General features: G+C 44.8%; 1 pseudogene; it reads right to left on the bottom strand.

Annotated features, from left to right (window-relative positions):
• Nucleotides 1–10878: 10878 nt before the first annotated feature.
• LOC123398625 lies at nt 10879–12450 on the bottom strand (annotated as a pseudogene).
• Between the last annotated feature and the right edge of the window lie 273 nt (nt 12451–12723).

Here is a 12723-nt window from a genome sequence, read left to right as displayed (position 1 = left end):
TTCGAAGATAAATAATTGTTCAACTCCACTATGAATGCTCACACTCACGATAGCCTGAAACCCATAATCCTACCGTGTTAAAAAACTGAAGATGACCCAAAAGATAAATAAACTTGAACAAATTCGCGAGCCACTACGGAAGGAGTCAGGGTTGTGCTCTTCGCTGCGCTATGAAAGAATGGCAATATTTTCGCCTGAACCTGAACCTAAAATGCAGCACTAGACCAGAATTTATGATGGAATATAAATTATGTTACTTCCATTCTAAGCGGATGCCAACTAACATGATCAACATTGCAGCTCACAGCTTGTGGGAAAAATTGAAATACAACAAGTCGGGTTCAATTATAGAAACTTGAAACTTGCAAACTAATTTGATCATTTGTGTTTTCCCGATTGACATAGGAAATTACTTTATTGAACACCAAAAATAGGTGCCGCGAAAAATGATAGAATGGCAAGGCAGCTACAAAGTTCTTCATCTCCATCTATCCCCTCATTTCTGACATGGCTCTGCAACACATTTGCTTAACCATCGACCATCGGCTCAGCCTCTAGGCCCTCTACCATCAGACAAGGGTTGGACTAAACCTGAACCACAATAAATATATTTTATGGTCACGAGTAGGTCGAATTTTCCACGGTCTCCATGAGTCCTCCTCCAACCTTTGGAATATATTAAAAGAACTGAGCCTACAATAGTATGATGCTCCAACCACCTTCTTCCTTGCCTAAGAAAATCAAGGTAAATGTGCATGAAAAAAACAATATAAATATCCTACTATGTCTAATAAGATTACTAAAACCGGAATAATGGCATCATACAAATTGATAAAAATAGTACAAAAATGCTGACACCTGGAAACAAGCCTCTGATCTGATTCCAAAATTATCCAAAATAGTACATAACTGATAGACTGATAAGCAACTTGTGAATGTGTATAACTCAACACAATTGAATAGCACAAAACTTGAATTCTTTCTCTATGGCTGCCATGCCATGGCATTTCCAATCATTTCTTCCACTTGTCAGGCTACCTCAGTCTCAACAGAATTCAGAGGACTACTCTGCAAAGACATAACTAATCTGGATAACAAAGGTTCAAGATATGGTAGGATAACTTCACAGAAAACCATCAATGCATAGTGTGATTTCTCCTGCAAATTCATATTCATTATTCCATTGCTTAATTACCACAGAGATGTCATGCAAAAGTTAACCTATATTCATGATGCATTACCTTCTACCATCCACTCTTGATCCTTTCAAGATTCTAAACAACTCTGCGGCATTCCTCCAATTAATCTTTGAATTGTTTCCACCACCAAAGTTGAAAACAACTGCAGAAACACAAGATTATCGTGAATTAGTTTGCACCAGCCAAATTCATGACATGTGCGACAAAGTCAACAACAACCGCTGCAAGATAGGGCGTACGTGAACCACGCTTTGTCCGGTTCCGCTGTTGAGCCGCGAGAGAAGTTCGTCGCCGCCGCCACCAAGCCTCCATGCCCCAGCCGCCCATTGATGCGCGGAATCACAAGGCGGTGGTCGTCCGCGGTGTGCCGCCCATGTGCACGTGCTCCAGAATCACCAGAACGAAGCATACGTGAATGAAATAGCGCCGCCGGACATCCCGCCTCCTGCCCTCTCCTGTTCCAGCAGCCCACCGTCCCTCCCAGCCTTGCTTGTTCATCACCAAGAGGTGGAGGAAGAGTCCGCCCAGGTCGTACACGCCAGGCGGTGCTTTGGATCTATACACAATCCATGGATCCCCCATCGGCCGCGATACAGATGGAGAGCAGATCACAAGGTAGCGTGGAGATGGGTGTTGGTGTGGGATGGCGTGCACTGGCGGCGATAATTTTTGGGAGGAGGAAGACGAGATTGGGAGCGAGGGGTTGGGGAGAGGTGGAGCGGTACATGTTTGTATTGCGGCAGTATGTTCTCCTTTGTTTGGAGCGACGATGGGTGGGAGAGTGGGCACGTTTTTCGGGGTTGGGTTTCTCATGCGTGCGCGACGGGATGACCGAAGGAGGAATTATTTTTCTGCGTGCAATCGGGGGATGCGAGGATGGTTGAACCAGCACGACGACGGTAGATCCCCCTTTAATAATAGAGATAAGGAAACTAATTACAGTTTATGGATTGGTAATGTCAGAAATTTCATCCTTTAGTGCTTCCAGCTCTCAATCCAGCCACAGATTTGTGTGAAATATATGATTAAGGTCATGCCTAAACAATGTTGGTTCTGGTAGGTAGAAAACCAACATTTGGTAATCAAATTCACATTTTGACCTAAAAGATTCCCGTAAATAAGACCATGTTCAATGATAGTAAAGTCGGGAGTATAATTTAGAGAAATAAGAGAATCTATCTTGGAACACCATCTCGTCTATGGCTTTATGCTATACAATTGTCAATATATTTTTTATATTACTTCTTATGCTACTGGAGAAAGAACACAAACTCAACCTTCCCTGTCTTATCATTTCTTTTTTGTTTCTCTTTTATTCTTTTTGGGTGTGCTTGTGTTGTTTGCCCCAGCATTGAACTCACAACTGTATTGGATGATTGCTATATTTAGATAACAGGTCAAAAGCAACTCCATTATAAATGCTCACACTCACTATACCCTCAGGCCTAGAATCCTATTGTGATAAAAAACTGAACATGAGTCAGAGTTGTGCTCTTCACTCCACTATGAGGGCATGGCAACACCTTCGCCTCAAGCTGAACCTAAAATGCAGCGCCAGACCAGAATTTATGATGCACTATAAATTGTGTTACTTCCACCATAGACGGCTGCCAACTAACATGATCAACATTACAGCTGACAACTTGTGGAAAAAAAATCAAAATACAACAAGCTAGATTCAATTATAGAAACCTTGCAGACTAACCTTACCATTTGCGTTTTCCCGATTGACATAGAGATGCATGTATTACCACCACTTTTGGCAATGAAGAAATGGCTATAACGCAACCACAAGTAAAAGGAAGACACATACTCAAATGCCAGATTGGTCTTTGTGAAGGTTGCAACTGCATTTATTCCAGAAAAATGTGACATAATTTCTTAGGTTCTATGTACCTGACTACGTAAAAGCACTCTTATGTTAAATAGGACACCCTAAATTGTCATATGAGCCCCACAAAAGATAATATATGGACTCCAGATAAAAAAAATGAACAAAGGACCATGCTCCATACAACCCAAGATTTTAGCCTTTTCAACATTAACATCTGCCTTCCAAAGTGCATGTATACAAAGGAACGGCTGAAAATATGAACAAAATAGACTGTAAGACATATATGTATGCAATCTATTATTTTTTTCTAGGATTTAGGGGAGAATTTATTCCCATAAGAATAAAGGAATGGTTGATTGCAAAAGACCTATGCAGGAAACATCACAAGCACCATACTAATTAATTCCTGTAAAACATTTAGAAGGTAATCAACCACATTTCACACCATTCTCTCAGCTCTTAAATAAGTGTTAATTCCACCTAAACAGTTTGCAAGGTACAAATTAAACCATAAACTGTACTAACAACATAATCATAAAGTCATAAATAAATTTGTACAACTCTTCTATCAATATTCCTGTGAATTATGAACTGTAAGATTCAATGTGTTTAATGCTATAAAGAATAGCAACCTGAATTCATATGGGGCCAAGTATATATATAGTTATATACACATGCAAGTCACCAATTTCAAATTTATCGAAAAAGGAGAAAAAATAACTTAACTTACCTAGTGCGCTATTATCGCTCGCTGGTGTTCAATGTGGCTTGATGTGACAGCTCGATGCCGACGTTCCAGAAGATTCCCCCTTCTTTCCGTTTTCGTCGTGTGTCTATTTTCTTTTGTCGCATCATCATCGCATCATTCGCATCATCTGCATTGCATCGGCATCTCCGTTGCCGCCAGTTTTCAAAACTTGCATCCGTTGTTAGTTGCCAGTTCTCGCCGTTGTCCGTTCTGAGCCCGACCGCACCCGCACGCGCCCGCGGCACCGTCGTAACCCTGTTTTTAAAGTGTGCGTAAAACTTTCTCCGATCGAGGTGAAACTTGGCAGCGGTCGTGATTAGATATAGCTAGGCCGCCTATCAAATTTCGTCGCGATCGGAGTTCGTCTGGTACCCGAACGATCGACTGTAGCGGCACTGTATTCGGTCTACCGTTGGACGTTCGTCGGTGTTTTAAAATTGTGTTGCCGCGCCGCCCGTTCTCCCTCTTGTCTCCGGTAAAGCACCCTACACGGCCACGTACCCGTTGCTGCGTTCGGAATCGTCCGAATCCGACAGCACGGTTAGATCTGGAACGCGATTTCGGGTAACCTAGCCCCCCCCCCGTTTGTCTATATATAGACCCCTCCTCCTATTTTTTAGGCAGCTACCCCCTTTGCCTCAAAATTCGAGCCCCCATCAAACCCTAGCCAGCCTCCTCCCTCCTCTCTCCTCCCGCGGGCCCGCCAGGCCCAAATCGGGCCCGGCCGAGCCCGTCATCCCGCCGCCGCCGGCTCCTCTCCCTGCCTAGGGCCCCGCCGCCTTCGCCGGTGTCCTGCGCCTCAACCGCTCCTCCCGAGAGCCCGAGCTTGGCCTCCCTCGCCGTCCGGCGAGCTCCCGCTGGGACCGGCACCAGCCGCCGCGCCGGAGTGCCCTTCGCCGGTCGGAGCCACCGGAGCCTCGGCCTGGCCTCCCTGCCTCACCATGCTGCAGCTCCCGCGCCGCCTGTTGTCCCTTCGTCGCAGCGCCAGCAGCCTCCGGCCGCCTTGTCCAGATCCGGCGGAAACCCACCGGGATCTGGCTCCCTTAGCCCCGTCGCCGGGTTCCCGTGGTAGCTGCCGCCGCCTGGGGCGTTCGCCTCGTCGGGATCGGGAGTGCACCGCCCCTCCCGCGTTGACCGAGCCACCGAGGGCTGCCTCTCCCAGCCCCAGCGGCCCACCGCGCCGAGCCGGCCCAGCTTGCAACCTACTCCACCGCCTCGTGGCTGAGGCCCAGTCGGTCTCCCAACCAAGCCACCAAGCTCCCCTCCAGGCTGGGTCGAAGCCCACAAGGTGAGCGCCCCCTGCCGCCCTATCTAGCGCCGTGGCGCATCGTAGCCATGTTACGCTTGCTGTTGTTCTGGTCTAGACTGAGAATTCGGCCCGTTGTTTTTTTTAGATTCCTGTGAATTTAATTATTTTCAGGAATTAGCTAAATAATAAAACGCCCGTAGTTATTTATCCGTAAGTCGGATCGCGATAATTTAGACATTGATTTCGCGTAGATTTACGTGTAGAACCCGTTTATAAAACTTGCATAATATTTCGGCGTTGTTTGACGTGTTGAATGCATAGATGTACGTGCTGTCCCAATAGGATATAGTCCGTATTAATTTCTCGTGCATGTCCGGGTTGCTCGTATGCCGTAGATAAAATGCCCATGTTTTAGGAACTATTTTTCCATGTATTTTAGAGTAGACGTTGGTATTTTTGCGCGTAGGGATTTGCCGCTAGATTATTTTCCGTGTATAGGTTTTTTTCTCGCATTTTCGTGTGGCATTATTTTTGTTGTTGCAACCCCACATATTTTATATGTTTCCTGGGATTTTTCTGTGCAATTAGTTTTGGCATTAGAGCAAGTTGGTTCGCGCGATATTTTTTCATGTTGCCCTCTTGTTTATTTCGTAGGATTTATTCCGTGCTTCGTTTGATTCAGTTGTCAACTAGGCAGTTGTTCTTGGGTGTTTTAGACTAGCCCCTGGTATTTTTGGTTGCAATAGAAATGCATGTTTAGGTGTGGTTTGCTTGCTCTCAAGTTGCTAAAATAGTGCTGATTTGGAGGAGCTGAAATATTTCTAAGTCTGAAATCTATTATATTGTGTTGCTGTCTTGTCTTGCTTGTATCTTGTGGTCTGTAGCTCTTTTGAGGTTGGTTAAATGGAGTTAGTTGTACCCCTTGTGTTTCTCTAGCATGCTGTGAATTTTCATGCCATTTGGAGTCCTGTAGCTATGGGTTTTGCTGTTGTCAATATTGTTTCAGATCAAAAACTGCACTTTCATGAGGTGTAATTTTCACTAAGTCTGAAATAGTGTGTGAGATGTCATTTTGTGTCTTCTTTTCCTAGTGTTCCTTGCTGCCATGCTAGTTGTTGTTAGTTGTTTGTAGTAGTGCTTCTTTCCCTCTTTCGTGTCATGCCTTGCTTGAGTTTATCGGAGTAGTGTAGCCCGTAGTTGTGGGGCGTAGAAAGTGCTATGTGGCTGATTTTGGCAGATTGTAGAGATTTCTTGTTTTGCTTGTAGTTGTTGAACTGTAGCTCCGATTTGATCGTGTCCTACATGAAACTTGCTTAGAATCTCGTGTAGTTTCATTTTCTCTTGCTAGTTGTATGTTTTGAAGTGCTCGTAGCCGTCGTTGCACACATATTGCATTCATGCCATCATATCTTGCGGTGCTTGTATCTTTTGATCCGTAGCCCCGTTGGAGATGCTCTTTATGTGTAGATTGCTTGCCATGACGCGTAGAATCACGTGAACCAATTTTTTTTTCTGTTTAACAACCAATTAAATGCATTAGTTCAGATCTGGATAGAATTGTAAATTAACATATGAGGTCGTCTCGGAGATGCTATATGTCATTTCCGACCTCATTTAAAATGCCTAGATAGATAGTTTAATTACGCTTCACCTCTTTCCATGTTTAATCACATTTAATATTGTCGTGTACCTAATCGGGATAGAACTAAATAATTAAACGTGGAGTTTCGTCAATATGCAACCCGTTGCATATTGAACTTCACTTAATGTGTAGTGTTTGTTTGTCGTGAATTGTCATGCCGTGTCTTGCATGTTTTCAGCTGCTCATGCATCATTTGTGTTGTTGCATCGTGTGGTGAATTTCGTGTGTTGATGCTTGTTTCCGGTTTTCCCTGTCTCGATAGAGTTCCGCAAGCGTGTCGGATGTGAGGACCCGTTCAACTACGTCGGTTCGTCTGCTTCACGGAGGCATTCTTCTTCCAAGCGGGATCTCAGGCAAGATGACCATTTCCCCAGATCCCATTACTATCATTGCCATGCTAGTTTTACCGTTTCTATCGATTATGTCTCGTTGCCTACCACAAGTTATATATCAGCCTCTCAATAATGCCATGAAAACCTTCAACATGTTCGACCTAGCAAACCACTGACTGGCTATGTTACCGCTTGCTTAACCCTGTGTTAGCGTTGCTAGTTGCAGGTGCATTACTTCCATGTGAAAACATGGGTCCCTTGTCTTATCACCATATTAAATGCTATTTAAATTAATGCACATATATATTTGGTAAAAGGTGAAAGGCTCGGCCTTTCTAGCCTGGTGTTTTGTTCCACCTTTGCCCCCTTAGTTTCGTCTACCGGTGTTATGTTCCATAAATGAGCGCTCCTAACACGATCGGGGTTGTTATGGGGACCCCCTTGATAATTCGTTTCAGATTAAAGCTGGTCTGGCAAGGCCCAACATTGGTACTATTTGCCCAACATAATAATTTGATAATACTGAAATGCATAGGGAGTTAGTGCTACCCGAGGAGTAATTCTACATAATACAGGGAGGGCCGGTGCTGATGGTGCTTGTCCAAAACAGAGCACAGTGCGGGGCCACCGCGAGGAAACTCGAGGTTTGGCACTCGTACGCGTCGCTTATTCGTCGTGTCCAGAGAACGAGATATGCGGCTCCTATCGGGATTGTCGACACGCCGGGCGGCCTTGCTGGATTAGTTTTACCTTTGATGAGATGCCTTGTGCATCGGGATTCCGGTGATGCTTTGGGTAATCTCAGAGTTGAGGTTTTCCACTAGGGAATCCGACGAGATCGCGAGCTTCGTGATTGAGGATTTCTATGCGGCTTGTGGTAATTTGTGATGGACTAGTTGGAGCACCCCTGCAGGGTTAAATCTTTCGGAAAGCCGTGCGCGCAGTTATGTGGCAACGTGGAAACTTTGTTTAACACTGGTTCTCGATGACTTGAAGTTAATTAATTAAAATATGCCAACTGTGTGCGTAACCGTGACTGTCTCTTTCGTGAGTTTCTTTCTCCGATCGAGGACACGGTGGGGTTATGTCTGACGTAGGTAGGTGTTCAGGATCATTCATTTGATCATCAGTAGTCACGACCGATATGCGTAGATCTTCCCTCTCTTATTTCTTGTACTCATAAGTTAGCCACCATAAATATATGCTTATCCGCAGCTGCAACCTCACCACTTAACCATACCTCACCCATTAACCTTTGCTAGTCTTGATACCTTTGGAAATGAGATTGCTGAGTCCCCTGTGGCTCACAGATTACTACAACACCAGATGTATGTACAGGTAAAGGTTATGCAACAAGTAGATTCCTGATAAATGAACCTTCTCCACCCCTTTCCTATCCAATGCGGAGCGGCAGAACTACTCGTCTGTTTATTTGGAGTTGCTTCTTCTTCTTATTCATCGATCTAGGATGGGTTCCAGGCCGGCAGCCTGGGATAGCAAGGATGGACGTCGTTCTTATTTTTCTCGTTTGTTTTCGTCCGTAGTCGGACCCTGCTCTTACTCTCGATGATTATGTAATGTACTGATGTGACTCTGATGTAGCTTGTAGCGAGTGTAAGACTATTCTATTATATATCTCTTCTTTTCAGTACATGTACTTGTAACGATATCCATTCTTGCGACACGACAAGATGCGCTTCTATCCCTGACGAGGCCTTCGTGCCAAATTGAGGATAGGGTCACATGTTGGGCGTGACACTTGATCACACTGGCACTCCATTCCTGTAGAAGCACCGAAGACCGGTAAGAGGCGAAGATGCCAAGCATGTTGTACAGCCAAGTAAATATCATTTATTTATGGAGAAGACGCTATTACATACAATTGTATGAGAGGCAGTTCAGTTTAGTGGATGGAAAAACATACCCTGGACAATATGCTGCAATGGCACATTCCTCGCATAATAAATTATGCTCTTTGAAGAAAACAAAACCCATTCCTTGATGAGAAGACATTGTTTGACAAATATCCTATATCATCAACAAATCACTTTCAAGAACAGAAAAAGTATATGATTGTGAGAGAGCACATTGAAAGAAAAAACGTGTACCACCTGGTAAAATAATGACCTATTTGAACGGACTGAGAAAGAAGCATCCAGGACTCTAAAGATCTGGTCAAAATACTATAGAGGAAATGCACGTAATGGGATACTATGGAGGAAATGCACGTAATGGTATTAGATTTGATCAAACTATTATTTCATAATTTAAACCATGTACACAACATGGCTGCTTTCCATCACTTATGCATATTATCACTTTTTATGGGAACCATACTCCAAACAGAGACATAGCAACAAAGAGCACAAACTTTCGAAGAAAAATGGAAACATCTAAGAAAATTCCTCCCATTTGCAGCTGGTCAAATCTGCAAGAAGAAAACAAATATGAAGAAAAGACACAACTTTGGGAGAAGAGTACAATACCAAACAAATGGATTGATAGCTAATGTCATCGATCTTGTATGCATGTGTCCATGTCTATGTTCGCGATACCACGCACAATTCCAAACACAAATTGTAACAATCCTCATTAATGGTGACACACCAAATAGTTTAGATATGGAAAAAATCCAAAACAAACCTTGAATTTATAGACGAAAGCTAAATTAAACCCTGAACTCTCAATCCCTGAAATCAGCACACCAAACTTTATTATCCCGGTCTATTTTGAACCTCGAGAGGATTTCATCGGGATTTGCTGAGTTTGGGCCGGCCCATTAATACAGTCGCTCGTGATGCTCTGCTTTTTTTATGTTTTTTATCGTTGTTTTTTTTTCTTCATTGTACTTTTCTTTTTAGTAGTTTTGTTAGGGTTTTTTCATTATACTTTTCTTTTTCTTTTCTTCTTTCTTGGTTTTCTTCATATTATCTGTTTATCGCTTTTGTTTTATTTCTTTACGTGTAAACCAATTTTCTTGGTTACACATGTCTAATTATTCTCAGTATCAACCTATTTTTTTAGCGGACACATGAAATATTTTTTTATACACTTTTGCCTTTTTTGTGATACATTGTTTACATTTTCAAATTTATGTTTTAAAATATATTCTGAATACATCTTAATACTTTTACAAATACGTGTTTACATTTTTTGAATGACAACAAATATTTTATAAAACTACATAGAATTTACATCATTACACATTTTCAAAATATTATACATTTTTAACAAACACACATCACGTATATTCTTTTACACGTTTGACACATTTTTATACGTTAAATATATTACGAGCTGAAGAATCAGCATGCAGGCGGTACTGTCCAGAGTTGAACCGTTCTTCCGATCATTCCAAAATAGTTTATATTTTCAATATTTGTTTGCCCAAAAAATAAATTCGAAGTTCGTTGCTTCAATGTTTTCCAAAACACAAATAATTTACGAAATTGCAAATACATTATTTGAAAAACTGTTGGAATTTTTGAAGTTTTTTGAAAAATGTGATTTTTTTGATATCACACAGAGTTTTAAAAAATGCGAATAAAATTTAAAAAATTCTAAACTTTGTTTTAAAAATAAAAACGGGATTGAGTTTCTGCGAAAAATTAAAAAAGGATCATTTTTTAACTTCTGGACAATTTTAGAAATGCGTCAACATATTTAAACTTCATGAATATTTGTTCTGGTAAAGTGGGCCGGTCCAAATTGAGAGTAGCAGGCAATCCCGACCGGGATTGTAGTATTCCGAGCGTGCCAAACAGATATAGGGTCGAAAATAGACCGGGATTATAAGTTCAGAGTGTCAATTTCCGGGATTCAAAGTTCAGGTTTTGATTTAGCTTTCGTCTACCACTTCAAGGTTTGTTTCGGATTTTTTCCTTTAGATATCCATGAATATGATATACTGGGATTCAAAGGACATAGCAAAGGGTAAAGTTGGTAGATGAATTAAACACAGTTCTGAACATGCCTCCCTGCACACTTTGCTGACCTCTCTTTACAAAGGCTATGCCATCTGATTCTTTCTAGCTAGGTGCAGCCTAAACGTGATGTGGCAGTGGCACATGATACAACCAGAAATGACTTGGACCTAGCTCCTTCAGTTAACTCAGTCTGACTGATGGTTAAGTGCATGTTGTCTTCAGTCTAGCTCATGTCCGTGACAAACACCTGTAGTTTCAAATAGACCAAGCAGAATTAAATACCAAGACCAAAAATTAGGGATCAACAAGCACATGTGAGGCTCCAGTAGTATCTGAAGAAGTAGCAAACTGAGGTTGTTGCTTGCTGCACCGCATTGAAATGGTAGTCCATGGACATCTCTTGCGTCATCGTCAGCGTACACACACCTGTCCCATCTCAAGGTAATGCCAAGAGAAGAGAGCTCACCTGTCCCATCTGAAGGCAAACGGCGGCGCGGTTAGTGAGGTAGGAGATGTCCTCGTCGTCAACCTCCATGGCTTTTGTGTAGTGCTGGATCGCCGTCTCGAAATCCTTCTTTTTGTAAGCGGCGTTCCCCGCCTCCTTCTCCTTCTAGGCCGCCGCCTTCCTCTCCTTCCGCTCCTTCTCCTCATCGGTCACCTCCACCGGTTCGGGCTCCGGCTCCCTCGATCGGCTTGCCCTCGGGCTGCTTCTGCTGCTGATGTGGAGGCGGCGGGGACGACTTGGAGGGCGCTGGCGCCGGTGATTTGGGCTCGGAGGCCTCATTGTTCTGGTTCTGGACCTTCACGTTAAGCATGAGACTGAACACCTGCAACATGCGGGGGTCGGAGAGGTAGTTGTTGAGGTTGTCGGGGTTCCGCTGCATATCGCGCAGCATCTGCATGAAGTCGGGCTGGTCGAGGTAGGCGGGGGTGGTGGGGTCGGCGGCGATCTTGCTCCAGAGGTCGGGGCTCTGGAAAATACTGCCAATGGCGTCGGCGCCGGAGGCCGGGCGGCGCGAGAGGGCCCACCGGGCCTGGGTGAGCCCGTCCTTGAGGGCCACGTTGGAAGGCTCGAGGGTGAGCCCCTTCTCATAGGCCTCGACGGCGCCCGCGGCGTCATCCAATCCGAGGCGTGCGGCGCCGAGGCGGGAGTAGCCCTTGGCCCAGTCGGGGCTTAGCGCGACGGTGCGGTCGGCGTCGACGAGCACCTCCTTGTAGTGGCCAAGCGAGGCGTAGGCCACCGAGCGGTTGGAGAAGAGGATGTGGTTGTCGGGGGCGAGCGTGATGGCGTCGCCGAAGTGGCCAGCCGCCTCCTCGAAGTGGCCCGCCGAGAACGCCGCGTTGCCCCTGGCCTTGGCCTCGTCGCGGTTGGGCCGGCTGGCTGCTTCCGCTTGGGTTGCGATCAATCGGTATGTGGAGACCCGTGGCCTAGAGGATCTGATGCCTTGCCGTGGCCTAGAAGATCCGATGACGGCGGCGCCTAAGGACCCTAGATGGGATCGATGGCTAGCCCCCAACATCGCTGAGATGCGATGCCTCGCCACGGCTAGAAGATCCGATGACGGTCGCGTTCCCACGCCTCGTCGGCGTCAGCCTCGGCGGTGGGCACCTTGGGCGTGGGCAGTTGATCCGCCTGTGGTGGCTGCGGCGGAGATTTTTTTCGCGAGATCGAGAGGGTGGATGGATGGGGGGCGAGAGGTGGGAGAGACTGGGAGAGGGACGCGGGACGTGTGCCAGGAGCTGGTCATGTGTTTTCTTAATCGTGCGAGGGAAGGCTGCGATGGAACTTGCGG

This window comes from Hordeum vulgare, chromosome 1H (genome assembly GCF_904849725.1).
Source record: "Hordeum vulgare subsp. vulgare chromosome 1H, MorexV3_pseudomolecules_assembly, whole genome shotgun sequence".
Taxonomy (NCBI): Eukaryota; Viridiplantae; Streptophyta; class Magnoliopsida; order Poales; family Poaceae; genus Hordeum; species Hordeum vulgare.
Note: the sequence above shows the minus strand (reverse complement) of the source record. Positions and strands in the feature narration are given on the sequence as shown.